Source organism: Vicugna pacos, chromosome 6 (genome assembly GCF_048564905.1).
Source record: "Vicugna pacos chromosome 6, VicPac4, whole genome shotgun sequence".
Taxonomy (NCBI): domain Eukaryota; kingdom Metazoa; phylum Chordata; class Mammalia; order Artiodactyla; family Camelidae; genus Vicugna; species Vicugna pacos.
In genome coordinates, this window is record NC_132992.1 from 74,859,895 (window position 1) to 74,877,791 (window position 17,897).

Consider the following 17,897-nt stretch of genomic DNA (forward strand, 5'->3'; position numbering starts at 1 on the left):
TCTGATCAGAACAGTCCCTCTTACCTCCTCTGTGCTCTTGACTTCTTGTTATTATTTCCACCAGATTTTTTGCATGTAATCTTTTCTCTCCTCTATTTCAATTAGATGATTACTATTCAACCATTCAGTCAGCATTGTCTGTAGATGTACTGTCTGTGCTCTCTCTTTCCCATCCAGACCAGCCTCAAATCAGCCCTTCTTCTTTGCCTTTGGAGGACTCATCTTTCTCAGAGAGATGGAGATATCAGTCCATGACTTGACTGTTTGAATTGAAGCAGAAGCAATGACAGTAGTGACATAATGACCCAATGCTTTTGAACTAGGCCTTCTGAATCACCCTTATTATCTCACCATCATCATGGGCCTTACCCCGTCCTCAGCATGGGACATCCATGCACTGAGTCACTCTGCATTAACCCCCACAGTGGGGAGAAGAGATAATCTATTGCAAGAGCTAGTACAGGATAGAGTTAGCACACAGATTTTTCTCTTGGTGCTACTGTGTCTCTTTCAACCAAAGATGACAAATATTTTCCTAGGGTTCTAAAATGATTTTCTTGTCATCTGCTTAACTCAGCCAAATGATTGCACAGTCATATATACCTTGAATTTGGTTGTTAGAGGAAGTTAGTTGACATTCATATATCAGATCTCAGTGGATAAAATGGATAATTTAAGAGGGAGAATTTCTTATTCTGTATTAAATATAATCATTTAAAATCTATGACAAGTATTCAAGATTCTGCTTATATATTTTAATAACATGTTGACTTTGAATAAATGTATAATGACATTAAATATTTAAGGTGTTTAATTTTTCCTATCATGACAAGTCTCAGTTCCTGATATGCTGATTATCTTTGGTAATACTCTCTGACTCCACAAGCTGATGATTTTCCTATTGCTCCGCTCTTTCTAGGCTGATGTCATTCATCCACTGTCCTCTAATGCTTGTTTACCTTTCCATTCTTCCTGGAGCCTGTTGTACCTTTTGCTCAACTTTCTACCTTAGCAAATATGACAAAACTTCAAAAGTCTTTACTGGCCATAGAAACCATCATTCATGTTTCTCTACTTAGAATTTATCATGAAGTTTAATCCCTAAATCCATACTGTTTCATATTGTTTTCCATGGCACTCAGTGTATTCTTTTCCTCCTCCAGTAGAGTACACATTTCTTGAATTTAAGAGAACATGGAGACTAGGGACACTTTTCCAGCCCATGTGATGTCCTCACAACACTGAACACAATACATGGATTGACTAAGTGCTTAGTGGTTGGTGAGTCAGTGGCTTGCTTGCTGGTAGTTGCACAGTAGTTGTTGCACTCACTCTTCAATAATGGCCCTCCAGACCATAATTTACAGATGCTCCTCCCCACCCCCAGTTATCCTTAGACATATATTGCTTTACACCCTCTGCTTTGCCTTAGCGTGGTTGTTATTGTGAGAGAATTGTCCCCAGACTATTGGTGATGGTGGTGATGATGATGATAGTATAGAGTCCTTTGTGTAAAAATAGAGATTATGTGCTATGATCAATTGTCAATTAGTCAAATATTTATGGAGCACCTACTATATGCTAGGACTGTCTACTGACTTATAGAGAAGGAAGGTGTATACTTTAATCTTAAGAATCTCAAAAGGAGAGGGAGAAATTTTATACCCAAAGCTAGTGTTACAGGAAGGTAAATAGAAGTTAACACGGTCAGGAATAGAAATGCAAGCAGAGGAGGGCGTCTCAGAGGACATACTTCCGATTGTTGTGGGCTTGTTTGTTTATCTTGACTAGATTTCTATGCTAGGAGGTAACAAAAAGTGACAACAGACACCTAGATCCAACAACATTCAGTATTCTAAATAAGCTGGAATTGAGAGTGAAGCCTTGGCTGGACTTTCACATTGTATCTTAAATGTCTCTCATCTTGATCTCTATTATCTATAGAAAGAAATTGAAATTAGCTGCAGGAGATGATCAGTAAAGACCTGATCTCTCTTGGTCCACAGGATTTAAGGATGATCTTTGCTTTTATTAACTGTAATTGTGCTATACTTCAACTCAGAAAGGGTAGTGTCTATCTCACTAGAAGAGTGAGCTCTGTTTTGACTCAACCCAGTTGATACAGGGATTGTGGGACTGTTTTTCTCCCCCAGAATTCTAAAGGAGCTTTGTTATACAGCATTCTCTACTTTGTTTCTTTCCAGCTCGTTACTTTCCCTGACTCAGGAATCCCAGTCACTAACTCTTACCCTGGGCTCTTTGGAATCCATTTTCTGTTGTGCGCAAACCCTATATATGTTTCCCTCTGTAATTTCCATCTGAGTTGAATTCAGCTTGAAACCCTTGCTTCTCATGATGCTGAGTAGACTCTTTCCCACTCTAGTATCCAAGCGAGTATCACTGAACAGCAAACATCTCCCCCTTTGACACGTGTGCTCTCTGACTAACTACATCGTAGAGGATGAATGTTTCTCCTTTGTAGAGGCGTCAGTACTTTGGCTTTTTGACTTTTGTTGTTCTGTCTCAGGCAAGCATATTCGGAGATACCAGCATTCACGTGGATGGCACTTCTAAGCATCAAGTTTCCTCCACCTCCTCCATGCCAGTGGCCTCCCCTTGGGGCCTCCCAGTGTCTACCCCTTCACTTCTCATCACTCCTCTGTCTTCACTTTCTATTTCTCACAGCCTGGATCCTACTCACTGGGACCAAAGATTCCCGTTGGAATCTCGCATTCCCTCAGCACTTTAACTTTTCCCTCTGCCGTGACCACAACTGGAATACGCACCTTCATCAATTCAGAAAGTTACAGGAGATCTTGCCTGGGGCCTCCATGCACTTCAACATTTTTTTATTAGTGTTTTATAGAGTTAATATCTAATTTCCCATAGTAATTGTCTAAAGACTTTTATATTTTCTTTAGTGTTTATATACCTCACCAATCCCCATTACATAAGGCCTCCTCCTTTACTGAAATTTTTTTTAAAAATTCCAATTTGATCTTTTTTCACCTTTCCTTCCTCTATCTCAGAATTGATTAGCCTTTGAACTTTGAAACTTCTGTATCACCTGGGTGTGGGGAAAAGTGTGGCCTCTTTTCAGGTTAGCCTGTCATTATGACCTTCAGATCTTCTCTCATTTCCTGAAATTTTGTTCCCTAAATTTTATATCATATATACTCATTACCCACTGAATGAGTTTCCATTGTTTGTAAGTATACTTGAAGTGGTAGAGCTTGAAATTAATTTTCTAGGGCTTTAATAATTGTGGGTTTCATAGAAGGCTTCAGTTCCAGAAGGAAGACTTAGATTCAGGTAAGGAAACAGGGAGGACACATCAATGGGAGATGGCCAGACTGTTCCAAAATATAGAAATTACAGGTCCATCAAGTGTTCCAAAATATATTAATTGCAGGCCCATCAATCACTGAGATGTAGACTTAAGAATTCACCCTCCCTTGGTTAGAATTGAATTATCATCCAGTAGAGACCAATCCTAAATGTATAGAAGATATCCATGACTCTAGCTGGGGCAGACATAACTGGAACGTCATATCTTTTATGCAAGATTGCAAACTCTCTGAGAACAGTAGTCTTCCTCACTTAGCAATATTTTGTATACAATGTATTTAATAGATTTTTGTTGTTGTTGTTGCACTAGGTTAAAATTTAATTTACTTCAGGCTTAATGTTTGTCCTTCAACCAACACATATTTATTGAGCATCTATTATGGGAAAGTGGTTGGACTAGGACAAAAAGGGATCCAAGGGGGTGTAAGACCTTTATTCTGCATTCTAAGAGTCTGCAGTATAGGTAGGTAGAAGAGACACCCGGTTAAAATTGTCAGTGTGCCTTAGACAAAGTATTTAATATATCCAACAATTTTTTCATATGCAAAATGAGCAATTAGAGTTGGTCTTTTAGTGTTCTTATAACTCTAAAACTCCCAGTGAAATAGCCATTTCCATGACTGTATCTGTGTCAAATGGGTGCTATCCATAAAGTACTACAGGTATGCAGAAAAGAAAGATATCTGGAGACTGAGGTAGACAGGTATTCATGGTGGTGTTGGAATTTGAACTGAGCCTTAAAGGATAGACTTAGCTGGAAAATTGTTCTCCATCACTGAATAGCATGAGTGGCGTGGGCCAGGTGCAGAGAGAATACACTACCTGATTTGTGTGTGTGGTGGAAGGTTCGGCAAGGAGCACTTCTAGAATGACCCTGCCTTTTCCCACTCTAGATTTCCCCTATCTCTGCATATTTGTTTCTACATTTTCAGAATCTAGCTGTTCTAGTCATACCAACTATCTTTTTTTTTAAAAAAAAAATCTGTGTTCTGTATGATACGGGGAATTTGAGGTAGTCAGAATTTCAAGAGAAGATTATGCTTTCTTGATGCCTGAACATACCCAACCTCTTGAGTTCGGGATGCAAATCGGTGGCTCCCTGGATTGCTTGTCTGGCCCTGTCACAAATCAAGGACTGTTACATCTCAATAATTTTTCAAGGGGAGGATTATTTCTCTGTTAAGGTATGCTTCTGAGGAGGAAGTGAATGCAAGTAACCCTTTCAGGAGACGTTTAAACACACAGACTCCTCACTTAGGGCCCAATTAGTAAGAAAAACCCACTCTACAAGGTTCCGCTCTGCCCTTGATATTAGACTTCAAAAAACATGCATTGACTTCCCCCAGGCACAGAAGCAGGATCCATGTTTTAATTCTGACCTTAATTAAACCTTTACACAAGTTCTTTATTTTACTCTCCAGCCGTTGAAGAAGAGCAGGTAGAGAGAAAGGAACTGAGTACATTTTCTCTTCCCTGAGTGGTATATCCCAAATTTTCTTTCTTTTTCCTTTTTTTTGAAACAGAGGGAAATTGGATTTTGAGGTAAAGCCACAGGGAAGTTATGATAGCAGTACTTGTAGAAAATAGTTGAAATTAGTGCCTAGAAATTATTCCAGTTTCTCTCTTACCTCTCACTAGAGTCTAGTTACATTTCCTTGCACTTAGAAAAACCAAAATCCCTGAAAGATACTGCATTGGTGATAATTCTGTAATTAGTTCCACACCATGCATAATGATACCATCCTATGGAATACGAGGGAAAGCTCCAAATGATAATTCACCTTGCATTTAAATGTAGACAAGGCATTTAAATGCATGCCTGATCAGAAGAGCAGGTATGATGTTTATATGTGTGCAGAAGTGTCCGATTTTTATGCTCTTCTATCTCCCTTCTTTTTGGGCTGTTGTTGAAAATGTATGTAAACAAAATTATAGCCAAGAGAGATAGCCCTGCATCTGAATTTTAAGTTCTTGTTCTTCTGAAGAAAGAGTTTTTTGCTTATTTAGTTTTTTTTTTTTTTTTGGTCCCATTGGGAAAATAATCCCAGTTGGGGTAAATTGGGGTTAGTGGACCCTGCTCTGTGCAACTATAATGTTCAGGAGTAAAAGAAAAGTCAATATTACATCCCAGTACATCTAGAACCGGAAGAAATATTTAACTTTATCTTGAAACAATCCTAAAAATAAAAGGACAATTCTAGATCTGACACAGTGAGCATAGGAAAGAACTCTTTTACTGACGGAAGCATATTTTAAATTACCGTCTCACATTTAACATTTGGGTTAATTATTCTTCATGCATCTGTATAGAAAGCAAGTAATAAATGAAGCAGAATATTTGGGGGAAATTGCCACAGAGAAGCAATGACTTGCTAGGAAAAAGGCAGCAATACTGGAGGTGTGCAGCCCTGAGTTTGAATCTTGACTGTGATGTTTACCAGACTCCTAACTTTGAGCTTCAATTACTTTTATCTGTAGAATGGAGAGGAAAATAATAGCCCTCAGAATATCAGTAAAAAATAGATAAATTTATCTTTTCACCTCGTATTTGTCCTGATCAATTTATCTTTTTTTTTTTTCATCTTATTGCATTTACTTTTAACAATGTTGAGTATCTCCAAAAGACAGAAAGGGAGGACAGGAGAAAGAAAAAAAAAAAAAGGAAGAATGTAAGGCAAAGAGAAAAAGGAAAGTATCTATTTGTTATTTTGTCTTTGATAATTAGATGGAGACAATTCCAAAAGATAACAAAATTAAAAAATGCCTAGGAATTTATTTAACAAGATGTAAAAACCCAATATATATTTTTTAAACTATAGAAATAAATAAACAATATCTGGCCAAATGAAAGGCCAGCTATGGCCTTGCGTGGGATGACTTAAGATCAAAGCGATCCCCCCACTGCAATTCCACATAAAACCTCGTGCTGGTGGCTTTCTGATGACCCAGAGTGATCTTCAGGTTCATATGAAAGAATTGATGTCTGAGAGTAGCCCAAAGAAATTTAAGAAAGAAGATCGTGAGGAAGGACTACACTTTATAATTCCAATGTAACAATCATTGTAGTAGAAAAAAAAATAATAATGTAGTTCTGGCATAGAAATGGGCAATTAGATTGAAAGAAGAGAAGAGTAACCCATAAATAGTCCCCAGTATACACAGGAATTTAACTGCTTCCAAAGCTGTTATCGCAATTTAATGGAGAGATCGAAAGTGTTTATTTGACAAATGGTAGAAGGACAACCCACCATCCGTATGGAAGAAATCCATATGGGTATCTGTCTCACTTCATAAATAAAAATAAATTCTTAATGAATTAGCGACGTAAAGTTTTTTTTTAAATACCAAAATGTTGGAAGAAAATGTGTACTATATGTACAACCTAGTGATTGGTTGAAACATTTCTAACCCAAACAGGAATCCCAGATGCTGTAATATAAAAAGAAAATAGTCAACATATAAGTGTTTTAAAGGAAAAGTTACAGTAAAAGATTCCAGCAACACTTTCAGTATGTAAATGATATGTTTGGGAAAGGTTTTAAGGAAATAAGTCCATTGGGATCACAAGAGGTTGTAACCAAGAACCCAAATAACTGTGCTGAAAAAAGTGTCCTAATCTTTTCCACGTAGGAAGTCAGCAGGTAAGTAATCCAGAGTTCATACAGCAACTCCATGCAGTAATCGCTAAGCAGCTGTTGTGACCAGGGCCTGTCATCCTCACCTTTGTTACTTTATGTTCACTGAAAAGCTGTTGTACCTTCAGTACTAGATCCAAATTCTAGGAAGGAAACAGTAGGAAGAGTGAAAGCAAAAAGTATACATACCAGGTAAGTTTGCACCTCTTTAAAGAAATTACCCAAAAGTCTCACCCTAAGATGTCAGCTTCTGTCACCGTAACTCTGTCTATCCCAGCTGTGAAAGGGAGACTGGTTAATGCAGTTTGTTTTGTTGTTGTTTTTGTTTCTGTAACCTGGGCATATTCCAGCCTTAACTTTAGCGTTCTTTTATGGGGAGAAAAGCAGTAATAATTCTGTTTAGGTGGTGAGCAGTGAAGATAGATTATACATAGAATTTTTGCAAATTGATAGCTAAAAAACCCAGTAGACGAATGGGCGATGAATATGAATAAACACCTTACAGAAGAAAGCATTCTGATGGCCTTTAAACCTATGAAAAGCTGTCTGATCTCCTTAGGGATCAAAGAATGGCAAATTTAAGTAACAATGAAATATCACTTTGTATTCACCCGATTGGCATACATTTAAAAGTGTGCTGATTCCTCCTGCTGTTTAAAATGCAGGAAAAATTTAAATTATTACAGTTTTATTTTTAAAACATAGGTGACTTTTGCATGGCAATTTCTGTTACAATTAAAATACATAATACCATTTGCCTCAGGAATCCTAATTTTGAGAATCTATCTCATAGAAATAAAAATACTGGTATCCAAGTATATACACATAGGATTTTTCTGCAGTATTTTTTTATAGTGTTTAAAAAGAGGAAGTGTTAAGTAAATGTTCATTAATAGGGAAATGGAATTGTTGAGTGAATTATAATAAGTTCCTATTAGAGACTGTTAAACACAGTCGTTTAGAAGAATGAACTTGATCTATCTTGGTCTAAACCATGTGACTTAGAGGAATTTCCACAATGTATCGTTAAGTGAGGAAACAGAATTATAATAGGGAGAGATAAGAATAAAACAAGTTGTTAATCAGGGTTGCCGAGAGAGAGTAGAAGGGAAATTTGGAATGTGGAAGAGGAAAAGAAATCCAATTTTAGATATGTGCATAAATAAAATAACTTAGAATTCATCTTAAGAAAAAAAAGAGAGAGCTAAAGGAAGGAAGAGAACTGGGTACAAGTCCAGTGTAGGATAAAGAACAGAAGATTGAGAATTCACTTGGAGCTGCTCTTGATTAAATGTCACCACCAATTCTTTTAAGAGGAGAATTTATAAACTTGTAAAGAATTCACTGTATGTGCCTTATATTCTGTTTAATATAAAAGTGAACAGTAAGCTGTCTAGAGTTCTCCTTTATAATAAATTTAAAAAATCTAATTTAAAAAATATATTTATTTTTTATAAAGTGGTAAATCTGTATGTTTTCTCACTTAAGAAAATAACGCATACCCCTAACGGATACTGAGGACTACATGCTACCTCATCACTCCAATGCATGACTTACGTACTTGAAAAGTGTAGGCTACTTCAGAGTAAGAAAGAGTCAGCCCTCCTCCTAACTGAGTCCCAGAATTTCCCCAGCCATCCGATTCCCAAGCCCAGAGCTTTGGCTTCTGGGCTGTGTTGCTGGCAGTGAGGAAGTGGGATGGCGTGTTGTTTGAATCACAGTGCATCTCTGTTTCCTGGCTAAGTTACAAAACAATGCTGTAGTCGTGAAACTGAATGTCATCAGCACACATTTGTGGCGTGCACAGAGCATGCAGACACTGTAGCAGCGTGCTAGGCAAGCGGATGATTGCATTTAGAAGAGGTGTTGCTGCTGCCTTTAAGAAGTTTACCAACTGAAGGGAAACAAAAACAAAAAACAACCAAACAGAAAGCAACCTAGTGGATTTTCCATTAAGACAGTTACGTGGTTTTCTTTTGAGCTCAGCTCAGGGCTTTGCACATTTTAAGGACTCAGTAATATCAGATGGTTGAATGAATAAACAGTCATATTAACAGGGACTGGACTGTTACAGCCGTTCCTAACCAGTACTTTTACCCTTTGCCTCACTCCACTCTACTCAGCTAAATGCAAGTTGGATCATGTGGCCCCCTTACTTGTACTCATAGTTTCCAGTTAGCTTTAGGAATCAGAAAGAAGCACTGAATCTGAACCTGAAATTGGGCCTTCCTGAGTCTGCTTGATGTTTTAAATAAACTGAATTAGAAGGCCTGTAAGTGAAGCACACTGACTAGTTTTCCCACAGGACACCCGTAGCCCACAGTGTTGAGCTGTCCATCCCTCAGCTACACACTAAACTCCTCCGTGGGGTGGACCAGGCCCCCTCCACTCTGCCCCTTGCTTGCCAGTTCAGTCTCCAGTGCTGCCATTTGGCCGCGTGCAGCCAGCTCCCAGGCCGTGCAGGGTTCTTTTCTGCTTCCCGCGTAGTCTGCGCTCCTCCAGTCCTTAGAAACTTCGCTTGTGCTAATTCTTTGGACTGAGTTGCTTATTGTGCTCCATAAACCTACTGAACTCCAGTCTGTCCTTTTACATTCAGTTAAAATGCCACTGCCTTCATGATGCCTTTTTGAAACATATCTGGAACAAGTTAAGTATATGCTTTTTTCTTATTCCATCTATATATCAATTGTGGCACTTTTCATATTGATAGGAAAACTTGCTTACTTATCTGACTCTTGGCTGAGAAAGATGGAATACTGTCTTTGTATCCCTTTGGTCTTTCCTTGGCTTTGTCACAAGATTCCTGTAATGGTGTTTATTGACTGACTAATGGATTAATGGTTGGGTGGATAGATGGACTGGCTGATAAATGAAGAAATAAAATATTAAGTGAAATAGGGATTATTATAGTCCCCCCCAAAAAAAGAAAGTGGAAAGTTACTATTGAATTAGCTCTAGAGAAGAATATTTTTTAATTAAGACTTTTGTAGGATAAGATGAAGGTGAGGATGACTTCTGTATTATTTTATCTTTGGAAATGGAGTTAAAATTTGTAAACAGGGTGGATTTTGGGGACAGAAAGTGCTACATAACTACAGCATACTTATTTATTATCCTCTAAAATAGTCCCTTTCTTTGGCATGTTTAAAACCTGAAGTCTGGTTGGTGTTATAAATATGCATGAGCTGTTGGGGGAAGAGAGCATAAAGTGTGAATCACACTTCAAACAGACCCACCAGCTCACTCTTGACTTCAAGCTTTTCAGAAGTGTGAAATGAAAATGGTTTTAAAATTAGAAAATGTGCCATCAGAACTTTTATCAGCCCTCAGAGAAAATAAATAATCTCTTTAAATGTGGGGAATGCTGGGGATATTTATTTAGTTAGTTTCACAGTTAAGATGCTTTGATAAGTTTCTGTGTCATAAAATGCACAAATTAATTTTAATGAATGTGGGGGAAAAAATACCTTCTAAAACAGCCTTGGGTATCCGATGCTGTAATCTAGGGTTTCTGAGGGATTGTTTAAGCTTAATCTACGAGCAAATTGTTTCGCTGGAGAAAAACTCTCGCAGGTGTCTTTTCCTTCTGATAGATTTACATTTGCCAAGTGATCTTGCAGCATCTGAGTGGGTGAATTCTGGGAAGAGACACTTGGTTCTTAAATTGCTAAATTGTAACAACAAAAATGAGAGGAAAGTAGTATAGTTAGCTGTTTTGTTTGTGGTAAATGGGCTTATTATCAGCGTTATTGTCAATTTTTTAGGCATGTCAAGATTGAACTGAGTGTGAACAAAGGGGAAAATCATAATGAAAGATTAGGTAAAGGATGTTGGGGATCCTTATTTTTATCACCAGTGTTTAAGGAATAGCCCATCATTTCCAGAAACCATGTAATCAAAAAAAATGGTTATTTGTGCTCTGTATAAAGTGTCATACAAGTCCAGTAATTGAGAGCAAGGACAAAGAGAGGGGCACTTTGTGACTGTGATCTGAACCTTTGGTACATCAGCATCACCTCTTGGGCCAGGTACAACCCAGACTGCTGGGCCCCACTCCCAGGGTTCCCAGTGCAGTAAGTCTGGGGACCAGGTAGGAGAATTTGTGTTTCTAAGAAGTTCCCGGGTGAAATGGATGCTTCTAATCTAGGGACCTCATGCACTTAGAAAGACACTGTTGTGTTACAATACTTAGATAAGATTAACGAAAAGAAATCTGCTGTGTGATGATTATTTGTGGTTAAATGCTGGGCTCATTTTATAAAACTTAAGTGTCTTAGTGAGTTTTTTCTTTTTTAAAAATTGGATGATAATGCCATTTTATTAACCTATTTTTGTGAAGGTTGAAATTCTACTATATTCACTGTTCATCTTAACTGCCGTACTTTTCTGAGGCAACATGGGACAGGCATTATTTTAAAGGAACAGAAAAGCAGTATTTATTTTCATAAAATTATGTAGCGTCTTGACTGAGTTGTAGTTTTTGTCACTAACTTATTGCTATTATTTGAAACACACCCGTGATTTTTTTCTCCATGTATCAGATCAAGAGTCACTCTGAATGGATGAAAGCTGATTTAAATAGATGCTGTGAGATCCTGTCCTTGGGAATGTAGTAAAGTTCAGGAAAAACTGTAAGACAGCCTCGTCTCTTAGGGGTAGGCGTACATTCAAGGGCATGTCTTTTATCGACGTCTCTCCAAAACACACGTGTTTTGACCATACCACACACTGGAAATCAGGGGGTAAAATGACTTTATTCGGTGCTGTGAATGTCATTAAGTTAGCAGCCTTCTGCCAGGTCATTAATCTTTGCCCAGGTCCAAACTGCTTCAGCGATTTCCTACCACTCAGTGTTTTCCTCGGTGAAGGACCCTCCCAACACCAGTCCTCTGGCTTCGTTCTGCTTACTCTCTACCAAAAGGAAAGCTTTCTCTGAGTAGCTGCTCCCAAAATGAGGCCGGTGGAAAGAGTTAACAGGTGAAGAGACCCGTCTGCGGGCTCTGTTCTCTTCTTTCACTCACCAGTTGTACCTCTTACAGCGCAGGCTTGTCTTCATACCAAAAGGATGTATTTTTTTCTGATTTCATAAGTTTTATTCTGGCAGACCTGATGCTGTTCATTCTTAAGTATCTTCAGAGATGCTTATCAGATCCCAGGCTCCTGAATAAGCCATACACAAAGGGCAAGGAAACAAACAAAAATCCTCTCTCTGACTCTTTTCTGGGACCAAGATTATTCAGTGTTAATGCAACTGTCTCACTGCCTTTTCTTGTTCTCTTCCAAAACATGCAGATTTGAGTTGCATCATTAACTTTGCTTGGAGAGAGTGTGTTAGTATTATTTTTTTTAATAAGCACTGATGCCACTGCTGAGATTTGTGTCAGGCAGTGGTCCTCAGAATGTGATCCGGGAACCAACAGCGCTGGCAAATTCTCAGGCCTCGTCAGACCGACTGAGTGAGACACTCTGAGGCAGGGGCCTCGCAATTTACACTTGAACCAGCCTTTCAGGTGGGTTTCATGTGCACTGAAGTTTGACAACAACCAGTTTACAGATTTGGAAAGATAGGCAGGACTGGGTGGAAAACGTGGCGGCGTCTGGTTCTCTTAATGTTTGCTGTTCATCTGTCCTTGACTGAAATTGGTGTCTGCATGAGACAGTTTTATTTGGCTGCTGTGAGTAAATGGCAGCTTGGCAGGGGTGAAGGGGACACCTAGAGAACGCTGTGCACACATGCTCTGTTCCCTCAAACTCTACACTCCAGACTTTATTCTAAGCTCCTGCACCGGGTAATTCCCCTCAGGAGGGGAGCTAGCTGCTGGTTCTCCCAAGCCCCCAGCCACAGCTCCCATTGCACTCCATTCTGCTTCACCCTCAGTCAGTGCCCCTGACCATTTAAGGCTCATCCTTTCTAATAGTGGGAGGTATTTAGTCCAAACAGTGCAATCCAGGTTTGCTTTCTCTCCCCTTCCAGCAAAACTCGTAGAGTGCTACAATAGCCTGTGTCTGTCCCAGACCACCATTATAAAAGTAATAATAAATTGCCTCGCTTGCTCTAGGTTTTCTTTCAGGCTCAAAATGTGTTTTTCAGCTCATGGGGTATTGATTGTGTATTATCAGTTTAGCTCTCACACTGACAATTACATGTAGCGCCAAGGTAGCCGTGACAGTGCAGCCCCGTTGCCATAGCAATGAAAGAAGGCCTATTGCTGCTACCCACAGCCTGCTCTGTAGTGATAATCGTGCTGCTCATTTCATTTTAATTGAAATTTGAAATCATAGTCTCTGGGAAGAAATAAATGGACTCTCTCCCCATTTTTCCCCCGACCACATAAATAATGAGCACAAATCGGAAATGCTTGAGCATTTTCTTAAAGGTAAATGTCACTGTTTTTAAAAGTATGTTTTCCAGCACTTTCATGAGTACCAGAAACAGATCAAGGATAGTATTTTGCTGAATAAAAATTAAATTAGCTCTTATGTTTTTGCATTCTTAATAGTCACCTATTATTTCTCTAAGTCTCTAAGAGTCTCATCTTAACGGCCTACCCTGCACAGTGCACCTTACATGGTACAATCTTTAATGAATATACTTGCTGAATTTAATTACACCTAAAAACTCACAGCAGATAGCATATTTTAAAATTAGCATCTTAGGGCACTGTGGAAGCTTTTAAATAATTGAAAAAATTGACAATATTAATAAATATTCCATCACATTCTATGCCAGTTCTTCTTCTACTATGCCTCCAATCTAAATATTTATGTGGCAGCAGGATTATATACTACACTTACACATGATCTATAGTGCTATGTGGAGCAGAGAGAGAGAGAGAGACTTTGTGAAGTGTAGTTAGGAACAAAAAGTTTCTTTGTCATCAGACATTCCAAAAAGCAATACAAATCTAATATGAAGAACAAAGCAAACAGCTGTCAAATGAAAAGAATAGAAAATAGCAACTATAAAATATATATATATAAATATGATATCCCAAACTGTTTTTTGAAAGTATGTACTTGATCTAAAGTGAATATGTCAGTGGAAGACTGGGTCAAATACTAGATTCCACTTTGACCTTATGACCTTTATCAAACATGTTCTTTCCCTAATCGGGTATCTTTGATAATAATGATAATAGTATCAATAATAATACTCCTCTTGTTTTATTTTTCTCAGATCCTTTTTGAAAACTTAAAATCACAGCTAGATAGCTCCTACCTCATTTTCGCTCACTTTCAGTCCTTTTCTGAGTGAAGTCAGGTGATTTCCCTTGTCCCAGTACAAAGTTTTGTTTTCCTGGATCACCTGGAGGGTGTAATAGGTATTTAGGATAGACAGCTATGGTGCTGGGTGAAGGTTTAACCAAGGGAGTAAGAAATCTAAGGTCTCCCCTTAAAGAAATGACTATGAAATGAAGACTTATTTTTTTATGTCATGACCCCAGAAAATGTGCATTTACATTACCATAGGTACGTACAGTGCTGGAGGATCTTATGTGAAAAGCATCTCAATCATGGATTCCAACGTTCAGCTTTTAGAAGGAATAACATGACTTAGAAATTAGATAGCCCCCTCTTCTTTGAAGATGGAGACATTTTTGATTGGTTTGGTTATGATACAAAAGAGAAGATGCTTCCACTGATATTTTCAATCTTTGCTGTTATGCTTATTTATAATCATGGTCTTCCATATAATTATGACATTGATAAAATGATCAATATAGTGTTTATTTATTTGTTTATTCACTTACTGATAATTATTGACTACCTACAATATGTGAAGGCAAAAATATCCTAAGTGCTAAGACAAAGCTTGGAATAAGACATACACTGTCCCTACTTCCACAGAACCTGTTCTGGTAGGCTTCCATGTGAGACAGGTAATTGTACAATAAATTATTTAAGTTAAAGTATGATGAGGAGAAATAATAGATTCTACAAGAGACCTCTGAAAATTTACTACAAAATTGTTTAGTGTCGTCCAATAAATTTATTCATCACTGAAATATAGTATTATTGATTAAATCAATTGCTAAATGGGAAGTGACTTTGAAAAACATTCACTACAAATAGAGGTGTAAAGAAAAATCTGAATCATATTAAGACAGGAGAGTATTGCTGTATAAGCAGACAAAATACTATAAAAATCTGCATGTGAATCCTGCCATGTGTTAGATTTAAGTGCATATTTTTAAGATATGATTATTTATTATTTTGCCCAGAACACATTTTCCTTTTTTCTATCCTTAATTCTAATCATTTTGGATTTTGTTGAACTTAAAATCTGTCTGATTCATTTGGGCTTAAATAATTGAAATTATTAGCAAAAACTCATTAATATGATTAAAGCATCAGCTCCACTCCCCAGTAATTAAGTTGTCCCTGTGTGTTTTAGCAATAATCGTAGTAGAATTTGCCCAACCATATCTTCCTCTGTCCCCTCCTTGCCTTGATCCTCACGTACCTTCGTGGCTCTTTGCATCATGTTTGGACTTTTCTTCCAATATGTCTTCATTCAGCTGTCACATTGTTGAAAAGAAGGCCCAAACCCTGTGTGAACGCCACAGCAGCAAGTAAAATGTCACACGCCCCCCAGATGCTCAGTAAACGTTAGAAGTGGGAAATTTTGATTATATTCTCTTTAAACAGTCTCTGGTTACTTAAGTTAGTAAGTCTGACATCTCAGAGTTAAACCCTTTCAAAATTCCATCCGAGTTCTCAGTGGGACCAATTCTAGTCAATAACCACAGCCCTGGTAAGCGGTCCCTTTCCTGCTCTGTGCTTCCATGATGGCTATGCCTCTCACCACCAAAGCTCAACCTACTGCCTGCAGTGGCTTCCTGTTTATTAACTTTTTTCTTTTTACTTTTCCTAGCTGGTAGGCCCTCTTCATGAAGCCTCATGAGAGATGAAAGAATTGCAGCTGAAAACTTCTAACCTCAAAGTTGACTTCCATAGTCTAGCCTGGCATGTCTGTCTGTAAACAAATCTAGAACCCACCAAAGGTTTTGAAGCCATTACTAGCAGTTTGTCTTAGGTGATAGTAACCAAGAAGAAAATCAAGGCTTGGGGACCAGAGAGAGTCCCTAAGTTCAGGATAATATCAAAGCAGCCAGAACAGTAGGGGTGGTGAGAGATGTGGGCTTCTCTTTGCTAGCAACCCTGCCAACCTGCCTTCCACACAGAAGCGCCTCTCTGTTTCAGGCTCCAAATCCTCGAAGACAGACAGTCTTTAATGAAGTGTCAAAGAATTGATTAGGAGAGCTTCTGCAATACAAGCTCATTGATGAAACCGTTTTGGCAGTCTGGATGATATAATTAGCCCAAACAAGATATGAAATCTGTAGCGTTTGGGGCTGTAGTCCAGTAATTTTTAATTTTGTAATTAAAAAAGAGACAAGGAAAGGAAACAGCAAGAGAAGATGATTTATGCTTGTCTATGACAACATGGAGGAAAAAGTTTCCAAGATAACATTTGCCAGATATGGATCATAGCTTTAGGTTTTCTGTTATCCTTCTCAGAGAATATCATTTAGGATGCCTGTGTTATCTCTACCTTTATGAAATCTGGCACTCTACCAATACTGTCTCTGTTGGAAGCAGAGGCATTCCTCAATCCAATGTATTCATGTGTTCCAGTTTCATCATAGACATTCATTTAAGGACCATTTTCCTACACATGCTGACCTGAGTTTTCTGGAGGACAATAGAAGAGAAAATTTGAATAATATGGGACCTAAGTCTTAACTAATGGCTAGAGCCCAAAGAAAAGGGTATAGTAATGAATGGCTGATGGTAACTATCAAAGAAAGATGTCATCCTTACGACTTCACTGTTCATGCTATAACATTTATTTTCCTATTAAGAACAGTTCTTCATTGACAATTCATGGGGGGAGGTTATTTATTTATTTGTTTGCTTGTTTGTTTTTAAAGGAAGTACTGGGGATTGAACCCAGGACCTCGTGCATTCTAAGCATGTGCTCAACCACTGAGCTATACCCTTCCCGTCATCAATGACAATTCTTAATGTATACTGCTCCCCAGATTCCCCTAGTCTTTTTGCTTTTATTGTGTATGGAAAGATGATATGGGTAGTTAAGGGAATTGAACAAATATTTTGGCTTATTTCTATATACTCTCAAGTTTTTGTAGTATTTGTGTCGATATAGTGGTACTGTATTGTTGTTGACAATTTTGTCATCTCAGGATATTTTACAGAGGTAAGCTCACACCGTCAACTTGTTTATAAAGGATTTCATCATCTTAAGAGGTGATTACATTATTATTATTAGTGTCTCTTAAGTATCATTTTCATCATAGTTCTAAAAGGCTCATTTCTCAGGTGGAAATACTGATACTGAGGAAATTTGCTGCGACTGTCTCATGATGAGACACTCACTCACTCACTGGGTGTCTTCTGCCAACTTCTTCATGTGTAATCCTGGATTCTTGCAGGTTCATGAGAGTTTAGGAGTTATTAATCCAATTGCTTTTAATAAAGACTGTCCTAAGAGGTATATGTGGTGAAACAGTCTTATTTTAAAAGATTCGGGGAGAGAATATTTCAGAAACCTCTACTTTATTATCTCAACAATTTTATTCTTGGGGATTTCTCCTATAATTAGTTTAATTTTTTATTTGATCCTATTTTACATATGAGAATCTTATTTCTTCTTTTTAGTATTCTGTTTTCTAGGTGCAAAAAAGCACTTTCATTTTTATTTTCTGACACTTCTCTAAAATCACCTTAAACTTTCTCCCTGCATACTGCTTTGAAATGAGCTGGAGCCACACTGCCTGAGTTGACGCCTAACCCTACAGTTTAATGTCTGTCTGATCTTGAGAAGTTATTTAACCTCTTGGTTCCTGTGTAGAGTGGGTTAATAATAGTACATACCTCATGGAGTTTCTG

At 38.0% G+C, this 17,897-nt stretch overlaps 1 protein-coding gene, 1 long non-coding RNA gene and 1 other non-coding gene across 17 annotated transcripts in view; 2 read left to right on the forward strand and 1 right to left on the reverse strand.

Moving 5' to 3' along the window:
• Positions 1-17,897, forward strand: part of NRXN3 (neurexin 3) — a 1,622,069-nt gene that overhangs the window by 1,010,846 nt on the left and 593,326 nt on the right. The window lies entirely within an intron of this gene.
• Positions 1-17,897, forward strand: part of LOC140696981 (uncharacterized) — a 127,033-nt gene that overhangs the window by 62,034 nt on the left and 47,102 nt on the right. The window lies entirely within an intron of this gene.
• Positions 16,917-16,990, reverse strand: TRNAS-AGA (transfer RNA serine (anticodon AGA)). Its single transcript has one exon. It is a non-coding gene; the product is annotated as a tRNA-Ser (tRNA).